Below are 19,375 nucleotides of genomic sequence, written 5' to 3' on the forward strand. Positions count from 1 at the left end.
GCGTACGCTGATGATGTCACTATTTTCGTCTCCTCACGGGAGGAGGTCGATGTGGTGATGTCAGAGGTGGACCGCTACTCGGAGGCATCCGGGTCCAAGATCAACCGGGATAAGTGTGAAAGTCTCTGGCTGGGAGGGGGAGATCCCACGTTTAATCTCCCTGACACCCTTCCAGGGCTCCAAGAGTCAGCAAAAATTCTGGGTATCACATTCGGCCAGGATGATTATCCCACCAAAAACTGGGACGGTAAGCTCCAGGATGCCACTCAGAGGGTGAACCAGTGGAAGGGTTGGTCTATGACCCTCAGGGAAAGGGTACACCTGATCAAATCGTACCTGCTCCCCTTGTTTATCTATCTGGGCAGTGTATGTATCTTACCAGAGGCTTACTACACTAGGGTCTACAGCCTGTTTTTCCAACTGTTATGGGGGAACAGGTTGAACCTAGTCAAGAGGGAGGTTACGTACCGCACGAGGAGACTAGGGGGTTTATCTATGGTAAACCCCGTGGTGTTCTTAACGAACACCTTCTTGAAAGCCAACATTGCAAACCTCTGGAAAGAGAGGGCTCCTCCGTGGGTACTCTCCTGCAAGGAGTGGTTTCGGCCTTTCTTCCAGGAATGGGAGACAGGAGGGCAAGTGAAGGACCTCCGTACACCACATGGATATCTTCCGGCTTACGCTACCCCGACTCTGAAGGCGATACGTCGGTGGGGTCTGGGAGTGTGGGAGATCAGGACCCAGTCAAGGCAGTTCCTTGACAAACGGGTTCTGTTGACCCACTTCCAGAAGCCTCTGGCGCTCAGGGACTGCCCAGGTCGGGATCTGAGGGAGGGGTTGTATCTTTTAAACATGAAAAGGATCCCCCAGAAGTTTTGGGACTTGGCCTGGCGCTGCTTTCAGGGGAAGCTATGTGTAAAGGACAACCTGAAGTACAGGAACTCTGATGACCGGGGATGTCCCCGAGAAGAGTGCGGGGACACGCTGGAAAGCATGGACCACTTCCTGCTTCATTGTCCCTTTAACATAGGGGTCTACAACAGGGTGGGCGCTTCCATCGGCTGGAGTCAACTTGCCGGCCTTGCCTATCAGGAGTGGGCTTATGGGGCATTCAGAAACCTGGGTGGCCGAGATCGGGGCACTTTATTTTTAGTCAGTTTAGTGGTTAGGTACTACACGTGGAATGCACGGTGCTTAGTGTCGACCCAACAGAAAATCCTCTCCGAGGTGGAGGTCTGTAGGAACATCACCGGTGACCTCGGGAAGATCAGGTCTTTGGAGTATGGCAGTCTTGGTACCAGTAGGGCTTCTCTCCTGTGGAGAGGTTTCTCATTTCATGTGCCCTAGGTACTAAACCTTTTGGGTAGAGTACCTTTTATTTTTGGTTAGGGGCAGTGTTATAGGGGTAGAGATAGGGTGAGGGTAGGGTCAGATTTATTGTAGGGATAGAATTAGGGAGAATTGTAGGGGGAGTTAGGGAAAGAGTATAAAATGATTTATGTATCAGGTCTGCCATCCTTCTCCCTGGTGGAGGGCTGATGCATGTGCACATTAGCTTTTTGTTTTGTTTTCAATTTACATGGTATGAAGGGCTTACAGGCAACCAAACTTGGGCCTAAAGGGGGTGGTGGTTCAGAATGTATAAGTTTGTATATAAGTTGGTTGGGAGGAGTGTTAGGTGGGGAGGGTGTATTTGTGGGTGGTGGTTTTGTGGTGTTTTGGGGTCCTGACATGGGTCAGTTAAGGACTGGACTTTGTGAACTGTATGGACGGTATGGACTCTGACCCATGTACAGGAGGGGTGGTGTGGGTGAGGGGACAGTTTTAGTGTAGGTGTTTTCCGTTGTTTTCTGTAGTATATTTTTGTGTATTTTCAGTAAGTTTTGTATTGTGTTTTGTATATATTGGGCTTTGTATTTATATTGTTTTATATTATATAGTGTATAGTGCAGTCGGGCCAGTAGTTAAGTAGTGTCATATGTGTTTATGTGTATGTATATGTGTGCGTTTATGTGTATATACATGTGTATGTATATATATATATATATGTATGTATGTGTATGCTTGCGTATATGCATGTATACATGTTTGTGTATAAAATTTTATATTTTATTTTTTCCTCCTTGGGGGGGCTGCTCCCCTCCGGTGTCTCTGTTCTCCTCGCTTCCGGCTTCGCGGTCTCGCTTTTCGGCGGTGTTGTCCTTTTCTTCGGTTGTGGCTTGCTCTTTTTGGGTCCGGCTCTCGCCGGTTTCTGGGCCGCGCGCAGATCCTCTCTGGCCGTCCTCGGCTCCTTGCCGTGCTGGGCGTGCTTCGCGGGCCTTGCGGCCGTGCGGGGGCGGTGCGTGGGGCTGGGCTCTTTGGGCCCTCTCTCCGGCCGCGTCTCCGCGCTGCTTTTCCCTGCCCTTCTTTCACCGGTGGATCTCTGGCTGTGAGGCAGAGTGTTATTTATTAGCAAGTTGTGCTGAAATATTTATTTTTTATTTTTTTACTTTTTTTTATTTTTTATTTTTTTTTATTTTTTCCCCTGGGTAAGGGTCATTTTTGAGTTACAGCCAAGTTGTGCTACCTTTATGTTCCTTTTCTTTTGTTTTATAGCCAAGTCGTGCTTATTTTATGTTTTATATATTTTTATAAGCCAAGTTGGGCTATTTTTATGTTCTTTTTGGAATGCGTGTTTGAGTGTGATATTTAGTTTTTTGGTATGTGAAAAAAGTAAAAGTGTATTTTAGTAAATTTGGGCTGGCCGGTTAGGCAGAATTTGTTTTTGCAATTTTATTTATGTTATGTTTGTTATAGCTAGTTAAGCTTGTTTTTGTTTAATGTTTTGTATCTGATTTGTTTTGCATTTTTATAATAAAAAGAGTTGCAGCTCCCAGCAGAGTGTGTGCGGGTGTGTCTCCTGAGACTTCCAGCAGAGCAGAGCCAAGCAGAGATTTCCAACAAGCCTTCCCCAGGTTTGTGGCAGATTCCTGGGGAAGAAGCTCCTGCAATGGAGCCTCGTGGCTCCACTCCCCGTTCCAGGCTGGCGGGAAGTGGAGTGAAAACTTCGACAGCCATTGTTCCGGCCGGGAGAAGATCGGGCAGAGTCTGCAGCAATGCAGGCTCTGCTACCCAGGCTACGGATGCCAGCCAGAGATCCACTGGTGGAAGAAAGGCAAGGAAAAGCAGTGTGGAGATGTGGTCGGAGAGTGGGCCCGGCGAGTCCAGTTCCACGTACTGCTCCCGCATGGCCGCAAGGTTTGCGGAGTACGAGCAGCGCGGCAGGGAGCTGAGGATGGCCAGAGAGGATCTGCGTGCGACCCAGAGTCTGATGAGTACAGGATCCAGGAGGAGCAAGCCAGAACTGAAGAAGAGGATAACATCGCTAAAAGGCGAGATTGTGAAGCTGGAGGCGAGGAGAGCGGAGATACTGGAGGGGAGCGGTCTCTTCAAGGAGAAGCTGATCAACAGCAATCGGTTTGCCGCCACGAAATCCCCAGGTAAGGTGGAGGTGGATGATGGGGAGAGTAGTGGCGGCGAAGATAGTGAGGATGGTGGTGAAGAGGAGAAGATGGAGGAAAGTGTGGGAGTTGTAGCTGCTCCAGGTGACACCCAGACCCAGGACAGCTACATTGAGGCTGGACAGGTGGCACTTCCGCCAAGCGAGAGTGAGGAGGATGACGTGGAGGGTGAGGCTGGGGGTCTGCTGAGGGCAATTGTGATGCAGGAGTCCCCAGCCCACCTCCAGAATTTCACCTTTGGGGACGAGGAGTGTGAAGATGTGGTGGTCAAGCAGAGGTCCAAGAAAAGGAAGACAAAGGAGACGGTACAATATGTATTTGTCCCCTTCCAGCAGTCTGGGCCAGCTGCAAAGCTGGTTCAGGCTGCGGGCTCCCCCAAACTGCCAGACCCCGTTCCTGTGGTGGAGCGGGGCCAGCACGGGGAGTACAGTAAGGCGTCAGGAAAGGCTAAGGGCGCAATAGTTGAGAAGCCCACCCATCCTGTCGGTAGGGAAGGGCAGGATGGGCTCATGCCGGGCAGCTCTGGCACTGCAGGACCGCCCCAGGGTGGCAGGGGGCGTGTCCAAGTGGCAGAGACAAGTTACGCTGCCGTGTGCTCGGGGGGCGGTTCCCCGAGTACTGTGGGCACTACTGGCGCCGCGGGGCACTCCCCTGTGAGGGGGGGGAGTGTCCGGGCGCCAGAGAGCGTTGAGTCCGTGTGCTCGGGGGGCGGTCCCCCGAGTACAGTTTGTTCTGTGGGCACTGCGGGGCACTCCCCTGTGAGGGGGGGGAGTGTCCCGGTGCCGGGATCGGTGTCCATTCAGAAGGAGGAGCCATCGTCAGCAGCAGTCAAGCCAGAAAAAAAGACTGTAGTTAAGCCAGCGGTACTACAATTCCCAGCCAGCCCAGAATCAGTCAGGCAGGGTATGAGTGAGAATGCTGAGTGTAGTAGTGTTGTGGATGAGAGGAGTGTCAGTGGAGTGAATGTTGGTGGGAGTAGTGGTATGGATGGAAAAAAGGATGATGTGAGTGGTGGTGTGAATGGTGGTTCTGGGTCTGGGTCTGGGTCTGGCCCGGCTGCCCCCCCGGCAGTGACTGCTCCTAGGAGCTATGCTAATGTCGCTGCCGGGGGTCCAGGGGGGTCCCCGTCTCCGTCCGTCCCCGGGGGTTACTTGCAACAGCGCCTCCTGGAGGCTCTGCGTAGGGGAGACAGGTCGATCCAGGTAGAGGGAAGGGGTGAGGTCGACCTGTCTTTCTGGATAGAGAGGCACGGTTTGGGGGCTTTCCGAGAGCAGAATGGGGAGGTGGTCTGGTCCCTCCCGACAACCGGGCAGGACAATAACCGCAGGAATGTGGTCCGTCTGATTTGGAGGGGTGAGGATGCGTGCCCACCTCGCGCTAAAGTGGTTGAGCTCCTCCTCCAGATGGAATTCAGGGCGAGTGACATCTTTGCCCTGATCCACCCCTACGGTACGTCCGAGTTTGACGTCAGAGGGTCGGCCAGAGGGTCTCGAACTCTTCTGGTCAAACTACGAGGTGGCGAAGAACGAGCCCGGCTGGCGGGATTTTGCCGTAAAGGCAATTTCCCGTCAGAACTCGGTCAAGAAGGTGACCGTTTTGACCCGTAACGAGTCACTTTCTTGTTACGACATCATGACCTGGCTCGGTCGGTATGGGGATGTGACGGACATGCCCAAGAAAAACATTGATGAGCACGGGATCTGGTCCGGGGCCTGGACGTTTTCCGTCAAACTCAGGCGTTCAGGGAGTACGGTTGCCCACATTCCGTCAGCCGCCTTCCTTGGACGTGACAGGATCCAGGTCTTCTACCAGGGGCAGCCTAAGGTCTGTCACAGGTGCGGTAGCCCCACCCATTTTAGCGCAGCTTGTACTGTACAGGTCTGTGCTTTGTGTGGTGGGGTGGGTCATCTGGCCGCATCCTGTAGGCAGATCCGCTGCCATCTGTGTGGTGTCCTCGGGCACCCTTTCAGCCGTTGTCCTAGCGCCTTCGCCCGTGCGGCGGCCGCTCCGGCTGGGGAGAGCTGTGAAGTTGCCTCGGCTGGAGAGGGTACGAGCAGGGATGGGGGCGCACCAGGGCTAGTGAGGAAGAAGGGCCCCGCCAAACTAAGGCGGGAGGAAAATCGGAGGAGGAGTAGGGAGCAGGAGAGTGCCCAAGTGACGGGGGTAGCTCCGGCCCCTGCTCCTGAAGCTGGCCCTGAAATGACTGAAGCCCTGGAGGAGGACGTGCTGGATGAGGAGGTCAGGAGACTGGGCGAAGAGGAAGGCAATATGGCCGACTCTTCCGATTCCTCCCACTATGAAAGTGTGGATGAGGAGAGTGTAGAGAAGGCCAAAAAGAAAGACAAGGGCAAAAGGAAAGGGAGAAAGAAGAGGTCCAAGCCCTCTCTCCCTCGTACTGCGGGCCGGGTCCAAAGCGGAAGCCTGACTGCCCCCCCTCTGGTTGACCTGTCAAACCGGTACCTCGTCCTTGATAACATCTCCTCCCCCTCCTTGGAGGGGGAGGGTGAGGGCGAGGTGCCTAGGGAGAGAGAGCCTCTGGGGGGAACTGGGCCCTGTCCTGTTGAGGCACCTTCCTCAGAGGGCAGGGCTAGACCGGGGTCGGACGGAGACGGGGACCATATGGACCAGAGTGAGTCCAAAAAAAGGGGTAAAAGCGGTCCTGCCCTTTCTTCTTCTTCTGGGGATGAGGGCACGAAGAAGAAGGGGAAGAAGAAATAAAGGTGAGGCCATCTAACTTAATCACCCATGATGGCGGCACTCACCCCATTGACGCTGGCATCCATTAACTGTGCCAGCATAAAGTCTGATACGGCTAGATTTGCAGCCTTTGATTTTCTCGGCCGTGTTGAAGCCGACATTTTGTATCTGCAAGAGACCAGGTTGTCAGATTCAGCCTCCCTGGTAAAAGCCAGAAGAGAGTGGAGGTGCGGTCCCTCCCACTGGTCTCTTGCGGCTGAGCCGTATAGTGGGGTGGCGGTCCTTTTTACCGCTCCGGTTGAATGCCGACGGGTTATTGAGTTAGAAATGGGGAGGTGCCTGATCTTAGATGTCCTCATGAAGGGGCAAGAGCTCCGGCTCATTAACATCTACGCCCCACAAACCAAGTGGGGCCGCAAAGATCTCTTTATGAGGATTAAGCCCTTCCTTTTTACTAGCCGGCAAGTGATTTTTGGAGGGGACTTCAATAATGTCACGAGGTCCCAAGATAGGAGAGGTTCCAATGGTCCGCTGGCTTACGATAGCGTGGCCCTCAATAATATAGTTAGGGAAGCTCGCCTAGAGGACGCCCACATCCGGAGCCCCTCAGGCCACGTGGGTTTCACCTATCATCGAGGTAGCTGCAGGTCTAGGATAGACAGGTTTTATTTAAAGGAGGAAGCCGTCTCTTCCGCAGTGTCCGTGGTTGAGGTGGAATTCTCCGATCACTGTATGATTTTGTTTTCCTTGAATGTTTCAGAGACCCCCCGGATGGGTAAAGGTTATTGGAAGCTGAATTCGTCCCTCCTGGAGGAAGCGGAGATAAGACAGTCCTTTGAGGATTTTCTTCAGAGTCAGGTACCTTTACTGGACTTTTGTAGTAGTAAGTCAGAGTGGTGGGAGATATTCAAGAAGCGGGTTGCGGGGTTCTTCCGCCAGCTCTCGAGCCTCAGGTCCCTGAATAGGTACCGCCTGTATCAGGGTCTGAGGAGGAAACTCGAGCTCCTTGTCTCGACTGGAGGTAGCCGGGAGGATATCTCCAGAGTGAAATCCTTGCTGATGGGGTGTCAGTACGATAGGCACGCATCTTTGGTTTTTGAGAGGGATTACGGGAGGTACCGCTCGCCCGACCCTTACAAGAACTGTAAGATGTCAGTGAGTAGTAAAGTGGTCTCAGGACTGATTGATAGTACGGGATCTCTGAATCGGTCCAGATCAGGGATCCTGGAGGTCGTCAGATCCTTCTACTCGCACCTCTTGGGAAGGAAGGATCTAGATCGAGACGGGATGTCGGCTTTCCTGGCTGAAACTATTCCTGAGCCAGGGGTAGACCCCTCTCTTGATGTTTTGGCAGAAGAAATCAGGGAAGAGGAAGTGAGACTGGCGATCGAGGGGCTCGCCCCCAAGAAGTCGCCAGGTCCGGATGGCTTAACATCCGAGTGGTACGGGACCTTTAAGGAGTCTTTAGCTCCCCTCTTGACTGAGGTATTCAATGAGTGTCTCTCCTCGGGCACTCTACCAAAGTCAATGAGGAGGTCAGCCCTGATTCTTCTGTCAAAGGGTAAAGATCCTAGCCGGATTGAGAATTGGAGGCCCATAGCTCTTCTCAATACGGACAGAAAGCTTCTGGCCAAGATACTGTTTAATCGGTTGGTGAAATTTGCACCCCGGCTCCTTTCGGGGGCCCAGCACTGCTCTGTTCCAGGCCGAAGCACCTTAAGTGCTGTCCTCAGTGTCAGGGAGGCAGTGGAGCGGAGTAGTGCGGGTCTCTGGAAGGGGTACATGCTGTCCTTGGATCAGGCCAAAGCATTTGATCGGGTGAACCACGAGTACCTCTGGTCCGTCCTCCTGAGATATGGCTTACCGAGTACTTTTGTGAATTGGCTTGTCACCTTATATGCAGGGGCAGAGAGTTTCCCGCTGGTGAACGGTTGGTCTGGCCGCTCTTTTGAGGTGGGGTCCGGAGTCCGTCAGGGTTGTCCTTTGAGCCCGCTGTTATATGTGTTCGCAATCGATCCCTTCGTTCGGAGGGTAGATTGTGGGCCGTTGGCGGGAGTCGGGATGACTCTGGCGGAGCCGGATGTCGCCCAGAGAGTGGTGGCGTACGCTGATGATGTCACTATTTTCGTCTCCTCACGGGAGGAGGTCGATGTGGTGATGTCAGAGGTGGACCGCTACTCGGAGGCATCCGGGTCCAAGATCAACCGGGATAAGTGTGAAAGTCTCTGGCTGGGAGGGGGAGATCCCACGTTTGATCTCCCTGACACCCTTCCAGGGCTCCAAGAGTCAGCAAAAATTCTGGGCATCACATTCGGCCAGGATGATTATCCCACCAAAAACTGGGACGGTAAGCTCCAGGATGCCACTCAGAGGGTGAACCAGTGGAAGGGTTGGTCTATGACCCTCAGGGAAAGGGTACACCTGATCAAATCGTACCTGCTCCCCTTGTTTATCTATCTGGGCAGTGTATGTATCTTACCAGAGGCTTACTACACTAGGGTCTACAGCCTGTTTTTCCAACTGTTATGGGGGAACAGGTTGAACCTAGTCAAGAGGGAGGTTACGTACCGCACGAGGAGACTAGGGGGTTTATCTATGGTAAACCCCGTGGTGTTCTTAACGAACACCTTCTTGAAAGCCAACATTGCAAACCTCTGGAAAGAGAGGGCTCCTCCGTGGGTACTCTCCTGCAAGGAGTGGTTTCGGCCTTTCTTCCAGGAATGGGAGACAGGAGGGCAAGTGAAGGACCTCCGTACACCACATGGATATCTTCCGGCTTACGCTACCCCGACTCTGAAGGCGATACGTCGGTGGGGTCTGGGAGTGTGGGAGATCAGGACCCAGTCAAGGCAGTTCCTTGACAAACGGGTTCTGTTGACCCACTTCCAGAAGCCTCTGGCGCTCAGGGACTGCCCAGGTCGGGATCTGAGGGAGGGGTTGTATCTTTTAAACATGAAAAGGATCCCCCAGAAGTTTTGGGACTTGGCCTGGCGCTGCTTTCAGGGGAAGCTATGTGTAAAGGACAACCTGAAGTACAGGAACTCTGATGACCGGGGATGTCCCCGAGAAGAGTGCCGGGACACGCTGGAAAGCATGGACCACTTCCTGCTTCATTGTCCCTTTAACATAGGGGTCTATAACAGGGTGGGCGCTTCCATCGGCTGGAGTCAACTTGCCGGCCTTGCCTATCCGGAGTGGGCTTATGGGGCATTCAGGAACCTGGGTGTCCGAGATCGGGGCACTTTATTCTTAGTCAGTTTAGTGGTTAGGTACTACACGTGGAATGCACGGTGCTTAGTGTCGACCCAACAGAAAATCCTCTCCGAGGTGGAGGTATGTAGGAACATCACTGGTGACCTTGGGAAGATCAGGTCTTTGGAGTATGGCAGTCTTGGTACCAGTAGGGCTTCTCTCCTGTGGAGAGGTTTCTCATTTCATGTGCCCTAGGTACTAAACCTTTTGGGTAGAGTACCTTTTATTTTTGGTTAGGGGCAGTGTTATAGGGGTAGAGATAGGGTGAGGGTAGGGTCAGATTTATTGTAGGGATAGAATTAGGGAGAATTGTAGGGGGAGTTAGGGAAAGAGTATAAAATGATTTATGTATCAGGTCTGCCATCCTTCTCCCTGGTGGTGGGCTGATGCATGTGCACATTAGCTTTTTGTTTTGTTTTCAATTTACATGGTATGAAGGGCTTACAGGCAACCAAACTTGGGCCTAAAGGGGGTGGTGGTTCAGAATGTATAAGTTTGTATATAAGTTGGTTGGGAGGAGTGTTAGGTGGGGAGGGTGTATTTGTGGGTGGTGGTTTTGTGGTGTTTTGGGGTCCTGACATGGGTCAGTTAAGGACTGGACTTTGTGAACTGTATGGACGGTATGGACTCTGACCCATGTACAGGAGGGGTGGTGTGGGTGAGGGGACAGTTTTAGTGTAGGTGTTTTCCGTTGTTTTCTGTAGTATATTTTTGTGTATTTTCAGTAAGTTTTGTATTGTGTTTTGTATATATTGGGCTTTGTATTTATATTGTTTTATATTATATAGTGTATAGTGCAGTCGGGCCAGTAGTTAAGTAGTGTCATATGTGTTTATGTGTATGTATATGTGTGCGTTTATGTGTATATACATGTGTATGTATATATATATATATATATGTATGTATGTGTATGCTTGCGTATATGCATGTATACATGTTTGTGTATAAAATTTTATATTTTATTTTTTCCTCCTTGGGGGGGCTGCTCCCCTCCGGTGTCTCTGTTCTCCTCGCTTCCGGCTTCGCGGTCTCGCTTTTCGGTCGGTGTTGTCCTTTTCTTTGGTTGTGGCTTGCTCTTTTTGGGTCCGGCTCTCGCCGGTTTCTGGGCCGCGCGCGGATCCTCTCTGGCCGTCCTCGGCTCCTTGCCGTGCTGGGCGTGCTTCGCAGGCCTTGCGGCCGTGCGGGGGCGGTACGTGGGGCTGGGCTCTTTGGGCCCTCTCTCCGGCCGCGTCTCCGCGCTGCTTTTCCCTGCCCTTCTTTCACCGGTGGATCTCTGGCTGTGAGGCAGAGTGTTATTTATTAGCAAGTTGTGCTGAAATATTTCTTTTTTTTTTTTTTTCCTTTTTTCCCCTGGGTAAGGGTCTTTTTTGAGTTACAGCCAAGTTGTGCTACCTTTATGTTCCTTTTCTTTTGTTTTATAGCCAAGTCGTGCTTATTTTATGTTTTATATATTTTTATAAGCCAAGTTGGGCTATTTTTATGTTCTTTTTGGAATGCGTGTTTGAGTGTGATATTTAGTTTTTTGGTATGTGAAAAAAGTAAAAGTGTATTTTAGTAAATTTGGGCTGGCCGGTTAGGCAGAATTTGTTTTTGCAATTTTATTTATGTTATGTTTGTTATAGCTGGTTAAGCTTGTTTTTGTTTAATGTTTTGTATCTGATTTGTTTTGCATTTTTATAATAAAAAGAGTTGCAGCTCCCAGCAGGGTGTGTGCGGGTGTGTCTCCTGAGACTTCCAGCAGAGCAGAGCCAAGCAGAGTTTTCCAACAAGCCTTCCCCAGGTTTGTGGCAGATTCCTGGGGAAGAAGCTCCTGCAATGGAGCCTCGTGGCTCCACTCCCCGTTCCAGGCTGGCGGGAAGTGGAGTGAAAACTTCGACAGCCATTGTTCCGGCCGGGAGAAGATCGGGCAGAGTCTGCAGCAATGCAGGCTCTGCTACCCAGGCTACGGGTGCCAGCCAGAGATCCACTGGTGGAAGAAAGGCACGGAAAAGCAGTGTGGAGATGTGGTCGGAGAGTGGGCCCGGCGAGTCCAGTTCCACGTACTGCTCCCGCATGGCCGCAAGGTTTGCGGAGTACGAGCAGCGCGGCAAGGAGCTGAGGATGGCCAGAGAGGATCTGCGTGCGACCCAGAGTCTGATGAGTACAGGATCCAGAAAGAGCAAGCCAGAACTGAAGAAGAGGATAACATCGCTGAAAGGCGAGATTGTGAGGCTGGAGGCGAGGAGAGCGGAGATACTGGAGGGGAGCGGTCTCTTCAAGGAGAAGCTGATCAACAGCAATCGGTTTGCCGCCACGAAATCCCCAGGTAAGGTGGAGGTGGATGATGGGGAGAGTAGTGGCGGCGAAGATAGTGAGGATGGTGGTGAAGAGGAGAAGATGGAGGAAAGTGTGGGAGTTGTAGCTACTCCAGGTGACACCCAGACCCAGGACAGCTACATTGAGGCTGGACAGGTGGCACTTCCGCCAAGCGAGAGTGAAGAGGATGACGTGGAGGGTGAGGCTGGGGGTCTGCTGAGGGCAATTGTGATGCAGGAGTCCCCAGCCCACCTCCAGAATTTCACCTTTGGGGACGAGGAGTGTGAAGATGTGGTGGTCAAGCAGAGGTCCAAGAAAAGGAAGACAAAGGAGACGGTACAATATGTATTTGTCCCCTTCCAGCAGTCTGGGCCAGCTGCAAAGCTGGTTCAGGCTGCGGGCTCCCCCAAACTGCCAGACCCCGTTCCTGTGGTGGAGCGGGGCCAGCACGGGGAGTACAGTAAGGCGTCAGGAAAGGCTAAGGGCGCAATAGTTGTGAAGCCCACCCATCCTGTCGGTAGGGAAGGGCAGGATGGGCTCATGCCGGGCAGCTCTGGCACTGCAGGACCGCCCCAGGGTGGCAGGGGGCGTGTCCAAGTGCCAGAGGAGAGTTACGCTGCCGTGTGCTCGGGGGGCGGTTCCCCGAGTACTGTGGGCACTACTGGCGCCGCGGGGCACTCCCCTGTGAGGGGGGGGAGTGTCCGGGCGCCAGAGAGCGTTGAGTCCGTGTGCTCGGGGGGCGGTCCCCCGAGTACAGTTTGTTCTGCGGGCACTGCGGGGAACTCCCCTGTGAGGGGGGGGAGTGTCCCGGTGCCGGGATCGGTGTCCATTCAGAAGGAGGAGCCATCGTCAGCAGCAGTCAAGCCAGAAAAAAAGACTGTAGTTAAGCCAGCAGTACTACAATTCCCAGCCAGCCCAGAATCAGTCAGGCAGGGTATGAGTGAGAATGCTGAGTGTAGTAGTGTTGTGGATGAGAGGAGTGTCAGTGGAGTGAATGTTGGTGGGAGTAGTGGTATGGATGGAAAAAAGGATGATGTGAGTGGTGGTGTGAATGGTGGTTCTGGGTCTGGGTCTGGGTCTGGCCCGGCTGCCCCCCCGGCAGTGACTGCTCCTAGGAGCTATGCTAATGTCGCTGCCGAGGGTCCAGGGGGGTCCCCGTCTCCGTCCGTCCCCGGGGGTTACTTGCAACAGCGCCTCCTGGAGGCTCTGCGTAGGGGAGACAGGTCGATCCAGGTAGAGGGAAGGGGTGAGGTCGACCTGTCTTTCTGGATAGAGAGGCACGGTTTGGGGGCTTTCCGAGAGCAGAATGGGGAGGTGGTCTGGTCCCTCCCGACAACCGGGCAGGACAATAACCGCAGGAATGTGGTCCGTCTGATTTGGAGGGGTGAGGATGCGTGCCCACCTCGCGCTAAAGTGGTTGAGCTCCTCCTCCAGATGGAATTCAGGGCGAGTGACATCTTTGCCCTGATCCACCCCTACGGTACGTCCGAGTTTGACGTCAGTTTCGTTCGGCCAGAGGGTCTCGAACTCTTCTGGTCAAACTACGAGGTGGCGAAGAACGAGCCCGGCTGGCGGGATTTTGCCGTAAAGGCAATTTCCCGTCAGAACTCGGTCAAGAAGGTGACCGTTTTGACCCGTAACGAGTCACTTTCTTGTTACGACATCATGACCTGGCTCGGTCGGTATGGGGATGTGACGGACATGCCCAAGAAAAACATTGATGAGCACGGGATCTGGTCCGGGGCCTGGACGTTTTCCGTCAAACTCAGGCGTTCAGGGAGCACGGTTGCCCACATTCCGTCAGCCGCCTTCCTTGGACGTGACAGGATCCAGGTCTTCTACCAGGGGCAGCATAAGGTCTGTCACAGGTGCGGTAGCCCCACCCATTTTAGCGCAGCCTGTACTGTACAGGTCTGTGCTTTGTGTGGTGGGGTGGGTCATCTGGCCGCATCCTGTAGGCAGATCCGCTGCCATCTGTGTGGTGTCCTCGGGCACCCTTTCAGCCGTTGTCCTAGCGCCTTCGCCCGTGCGGCGGCCGCTCCGGCTGGGGAGAGCTGTGAGGTTGCCTCGGCTGGAGAGGGTACGAGCAGGGATGGGGGCGCACCAGGGCTAGTGAGGAAGAAGGGCCCCGCCAAACTAAGGCGGGAGGAAAATCGGAGGAGGAGTAGGGAGCAGGAGAGTGCCCAAGTGACGGGGGTAGCTCCGGCCCCTGCTCCTGAAGCTGGCCCTGAAATGACTGAAGCCCTGGAGGAGGACGTGCTGGATGAGGAGGTCAGGAGACTGGGCGAAGAGGAAGGCAATATGGCCGACTCTTCCGATTCCTCCCACTATGAAAGTGTGGATGAGGAGAGTGTAGAGAAGGCCAAAAAGAAAGACAAGGGCAAAAGGAAAGGGAGAAAGAAGAGGTCCAAGCCCTCTCTCCCTCGTACTGCGGGCCGGGTCCAAAGCGGAAGCCTGACTGCCCCCCCTCTGGTTGACCTGTCAAACCGGTACCTCGTCCTTGATAACATGTCCTCCCCCTCCTTGGAGGGGGAAGGTGAGGGCGAGGTGCCTAGGGAGAGAGAGCCTCTGGGGGGAACTGGGCCCTGTCCTGTTGAGGCACCTTCCTCGGAGGGCAGGGCTAGACCGGGGTCGGACGGAGACGGGGACCATATGGATCAGAGCGAATCCAAAAAAAGGGTTAAAAGTGGTCCTGCCCTTTCTTCTTCTTCTGGGGATGAGGGCACGAAGAAGAAGGGGAAGAAGAAATAAAGGTGAGGCCGTCTAACTTAATCACCCATGATGGCGGCACTCACCCCATTGACGCTGGCATCCATTAACTGTGCCAGCATAAAGTCGGATACGGCTAGATTCGCAGCCTTTGATTTTCTCGGCCGTGTTGAAGCCGACATTTTGTATCTGCAAGAGACCAGGTTGTCAGATCTAGCCTCCCTGGTAAAAGCCAGAAGAGAGTGGAGGCGCGGGCCCTCCCACTGGTCTCTTGCGGCTGAGCCGTATAGTGGGGTGGCGGTCCTTTTTACCGCTCCGGTTGAATGCCGACGGGTTATTGAGTTAGAAATGGGGAGGTGCCTGATCTTAGATGTCCTCATGAAGGGGCAAGAGCTCCGGCTCATTAACATCTACGCCCCACAAACCAAGTGGGGCCGCAAAGATCTCTTTATGAGGATTAAGCCCTTCCTTTTTACTAGCCGGCAAGTGATTTTTGGAGGGGACTTCAATAATGTCACGAGGTCCCAAGATAGGAGAGGTTCCAATGGTCCGCTGGCTTACGATAGCGTGGCCCTCAATAATATAGTTAGGGAAGCTCGCCTAGAGGACGCCCACATCCGGAGCCCCTCAGGCCACGTGGGTTTCACCTATCATCGAGGTAGCTGCAGGTCTAGGATAGATAGGTTTTATTTAAAGGAGGAAGCCGTCTCTTCCGCAGTGTCCGTGGTTGAGGTGGAATTCTCCGATCACTGTATGATTTTGTTTTCCTTGAATGTTTCAGAGACCCCCCGGATGGGTAAAGGTTATTGGAAGCTGAATTCGTCCCTCCTGGAGGAAGCGGAGATAAGACAGTCCTTTGAGGACTTTCTTCAGAGTCAGGTACCTTTACTGGACTTTTGTAGTAGTAAGTCAGAGTGGTGGGAGATATTCAAGAAGCGGGTTGCGGGGTTCTTCCGCCAGCTCTCGAGCCTCAGGTCCCTGAATAGGTACCGCCTGTATCGGGGTCTGAGGAGGAAACTCGAGCTCCTTGTCTCGACTGGAGGTAGCCGGGAGGATATCTCCAGAGTGAAATCCTTGCTGATGGGGTGTCAGTACGATAGGCACGCATCTTTGGTTTTTGAGAGGGATTACGGGAGGTACCGCTCGCCCGACCCTTACAAGAACTGTAAGATGTCAGTGAGTAGTAAAGTGGTCTCAGGACTGATTGATAGTACGGGATCTCTGAATCGGTCCAGATCAGGGATCCTGGAGGTCGTCAGATCCTTCTACTCGCACTTCTTGGGAAGGAAGGATCTAAATCGAGACGGGATGTCGGCTTTCCTGGCTGAAACTATTCCTGAGCCAGGGGTAGACCCCTCTCTTGATGTTTTGGCAGAAGAAATCAGGGAAGAGGAAGTGAGACTGGCGATCGAGGGGCTCGCCCCCAAGAAGTCGCCAGGTCCGGATGGCTTAACATCCGAGTGGTACAGGACCTTTAAGGAGTCTTTAGCTCCCCTCTTGACTGAGGTATTCAATGAGTGTCTCTCCTCGGGCACTCTACCAAAGTCAATGAGGAGGTCAGCCCTGATTCTTCTGTCAAAGGGTAAAGATCCTAGCCGGATTGAGAATTGGAGGCCCATAGCTCTTCTCAATACGGACAGGAAGCTTCTGGCCAAGATACTGTTTAATCGGTTGGTGAAATTTGCACCCCGGCTCCTTTCGGGGGCCCAGCACTGCTCTGTTCCAGGCCGAAGCACCTTAAGTGCTGTCCTCAGTGTCAGGGAGGCAGTGGAGCGGAGTAGTGCGGGTCTCTGGAAGGGGTACATGCTGTCCTTGGATCAGGCCAAAGCATTTGATCGGGTGAACCACGAGTACCTCTGGTCCGTCCTCCTGAGATATGGCTTACCGAGTACTTTTGTGAATTGGCTTGTCACCTTATATGCAGGGGCAGAGAGTTTCCCGCTGGTGAACGGTTGGTCTGGCCGCTCTTTTGAGGTGGGGTCCGGAGTCCGTCAGGGTTGTCCTTTGAGCCCGCTGTTATACGTGTTCGCAATCGATCCCTTCGTCCGGAGGGTAGATTGTGGGCCGTTGGCGGGAGTCGGGATGACTCTGGCGGAGCCGGATGTCGCCCAGAGAGTGGTGGCGTACGCTGATGATGTCACTATTTTCGTCTCCTCACGGGAGGAGGTCGATGTGGTGATGTCAGAGGTGGACCGCTACTCGGAGGCATCCGGGTCCAAGATCAACCGGGATAAGTGTGAAAGTCTCTGGCTGGGAGGGGGAGATCCCACGTTTGATCTCCCTGACACCCTTCCAGGGCTCCAAGAGTCAGCAAAAATTCTGGGCATCACATTCGGCCAGGATGATTATCCCACCAAAAACTGGGACGGTAAGCTCCAGGATGCCACTCAGAGGGTGAACCAGTGGAAGGGTTGGTCTATGACCCTCAGGGAAAGGGTACACCTGATCAAATCGTACCTGCTCCCCTTGTTTATCTATCTGGGCAGTGTATGTATCTTACCAGAGGCTTACTACACTAGGGTCTACAGCCTGTTTTTCCAACTGTTATGGGGGAACAGGTTGAACCTAGTCAAGAGGGAGGTTACGTACCGCACGAGGAGACTAGGGGGTTTATCTATGGTAAACCCCATGGTGTTCTTAACGAACACCTTCCTGAAAGCCAACATTGCAAACCTCTGGAAAGAGAGGGCTCCTCCGTGGGTACTCTCCTGCAAGGAGTGGTTTCGGCCTTTCTTCCAGGAATGGGAGACAGGAGGGCAAGTGAAGGACCTCCGTACACCACATGGATATCTTCCGGCTTACGCTACCCCGACTCTGAAGGCGATACGTCGGTGGGGTCTGGGAGTGTGGGAGATCAGGACCCAGTCAAGGCAGTTCCTTGACAAACGGGTTCTGTTGACCCACTTCCAGAAGCCTCTGGCGCTCAGGGACTGCCCAGGTCGGGATCTGAGGGAGGGGTTGTATCTTTTAAACATGAAAAGGATCCCCCAGAAGTTTTGGGACTTGGCCTGGCGCTGCTTTCAGGGGAAGCTATGTGTAAGGGACAACCTGAAGTACAGGAACTCTGATGACCGGGGATGTCCCCGAGAAGAGTGCGGGGACACGCTGGAAAGCATGGACCACTTCCTGCTTCATTGTCCCTTTAACATAGGGGTCTACAACAGGGTGGGCGCTTCCATCGGCTGGAGTAAACTTGCCGGCCTTGCCTATCCGGAGTGGGCTTATGGGGCATTCAGGAACCTGGGTGGCCGAGATCGGGGCACTTTATTTTTAGTCAGTTTATTGGTTAAGTACTACACGTGGAACGCACGGTGCTTAGTGTCGACCCAACAGAAAATCCTCTCCGAGGTGGAGGTCTGTAGGAACATCACCGGTGACCTCGGGAAGATCAGGTCTTTGGAGTATGGCAGTCTTGGTACCAGTAGGGCATCTCTCCTGTGGAGAGGTTTCTCATTTCATGTGCCCTAGGTACTAAACCTTTTGGGTAGAGTACCTTTTATTTTTGGTTAGGGGCAGTGTTATAGGGGTAGAGATAGGGTGAGGGCAGGGTCAGATTTATTGTAGGGATAGAATTAGGGAGAATTGTAGGGGGAGTTAGGGAAAGAGTATAAAATGATTTATGTATCAGGTCTGCCATCCTTCTCCCTGGTGGTGGGCTGATGCATGTGCACATTAGCTTTTTGTTTTGTTTTTAGTAGACATGGCATGAAGGGCTTACAGGCAACCAAACTTGGGCCTAAAAGGGTTGGTTAAGAGTGTATAAGTTTGTATATAAGTTGGTTGGGAGGAGTGTCAGGTGGGGAGGGTGTATTTGTGGGTGGGGGTTTTGTGGTGTTTTGGGGACCTGACATGGGTCAGTTAAGGACTGGACTTTGAGAACTGTATGGACGGTATGGACTCTGACCCATGTACAGGAGGGGTGGTGTGGGTGAGGGGACAGTTTTAGTGTAGGTGTTTTTCTTTTTTTTTTTTTTTTTTTGTAGTGTATTTACTATATTTTTGTACATTTTCTGTGATTTTGTATATATTGTGTTTTGTATTTATATTGTTTTATATTATATAGTGTATAGTGGCAGTCGGGCCAGTAAAAAGGAAAAAAAAAAGCTGTGTCATATGTGTATGTATATATATATGTATATATATGTATATGTATATGTGTGTGTGTTTGATTGTGTATATGCATGTACACATGTTTGTGTATTTTTATTTTTATTTTTATTTTTTCCCTCCTTCGGGGAGCTGCTCCCCTCCGGTGTCTCTGCTCTCCTCGCCTCTGGCGTCGCGGTTTCGCTTTTCGGCGGTGTTGTCCTTTTCTTCAGTTCTGGCTTGCTCTTTTTGGGTCCGGCGCTCACCGGTTTCTGGGTTGCGCGCGGATCCTCTCTGGCCGTCCTCGGCTCCTTGCCGTGCTGGGCATGCTTTGCGGGCCTTGCGGCTGTGCGGGGGCAGTGCGTGGGACTGGGCTCTTTGGGCCCTCTCTCCGGCCGCGTCTCCATGCTGCTTTTCCTTGCCCTTTTTTTTTCACCGGTGGATCTCTGGCTGGGAGGCAGAGCATAGTTTTTTCGCAAGTTGTGCTGAGCAATTTATTTATATATATTTATTTATTTATTTATTTATTTTTTTTTTTTTTTTTTTTTTTTTTTTCCCCCCCCGTGGTAAGGGTAATTTTTATGTTATAGCCAAGTTGTGCTACTTTTATGTTCCTTTTCATTTGGTTTGTTTTTATAGCCAAGTTGTGCAGAATTTTATGTTTATATATATATATGTGTATATATATATATATATATATATATATATATATATATATATATATATATTTTTATTTTTTATAAGCCAAGTTGGGCTCTTTTTTTTTTTTGCATGTTTTTTTTGAATGCGTGTTTGTGTGTGTTATTTTGGTATGGGGGAAAAGTAAAAGTGTATTT

This window comes from Hyla sarda, chromosome 1, assembly GCF_029499605.1.
Source record: "Hyla sarda isolate aHylSar1 chromosome 1, aHylSar1.hap1, whole genome shotgun sequence".
Taxonomy (NCBI): domain Eukaryota; kingdom Metazoa; phylum Chordata; class Amphibia; order Anura; family Hylidae; genus Hyla; species Hyla sarda.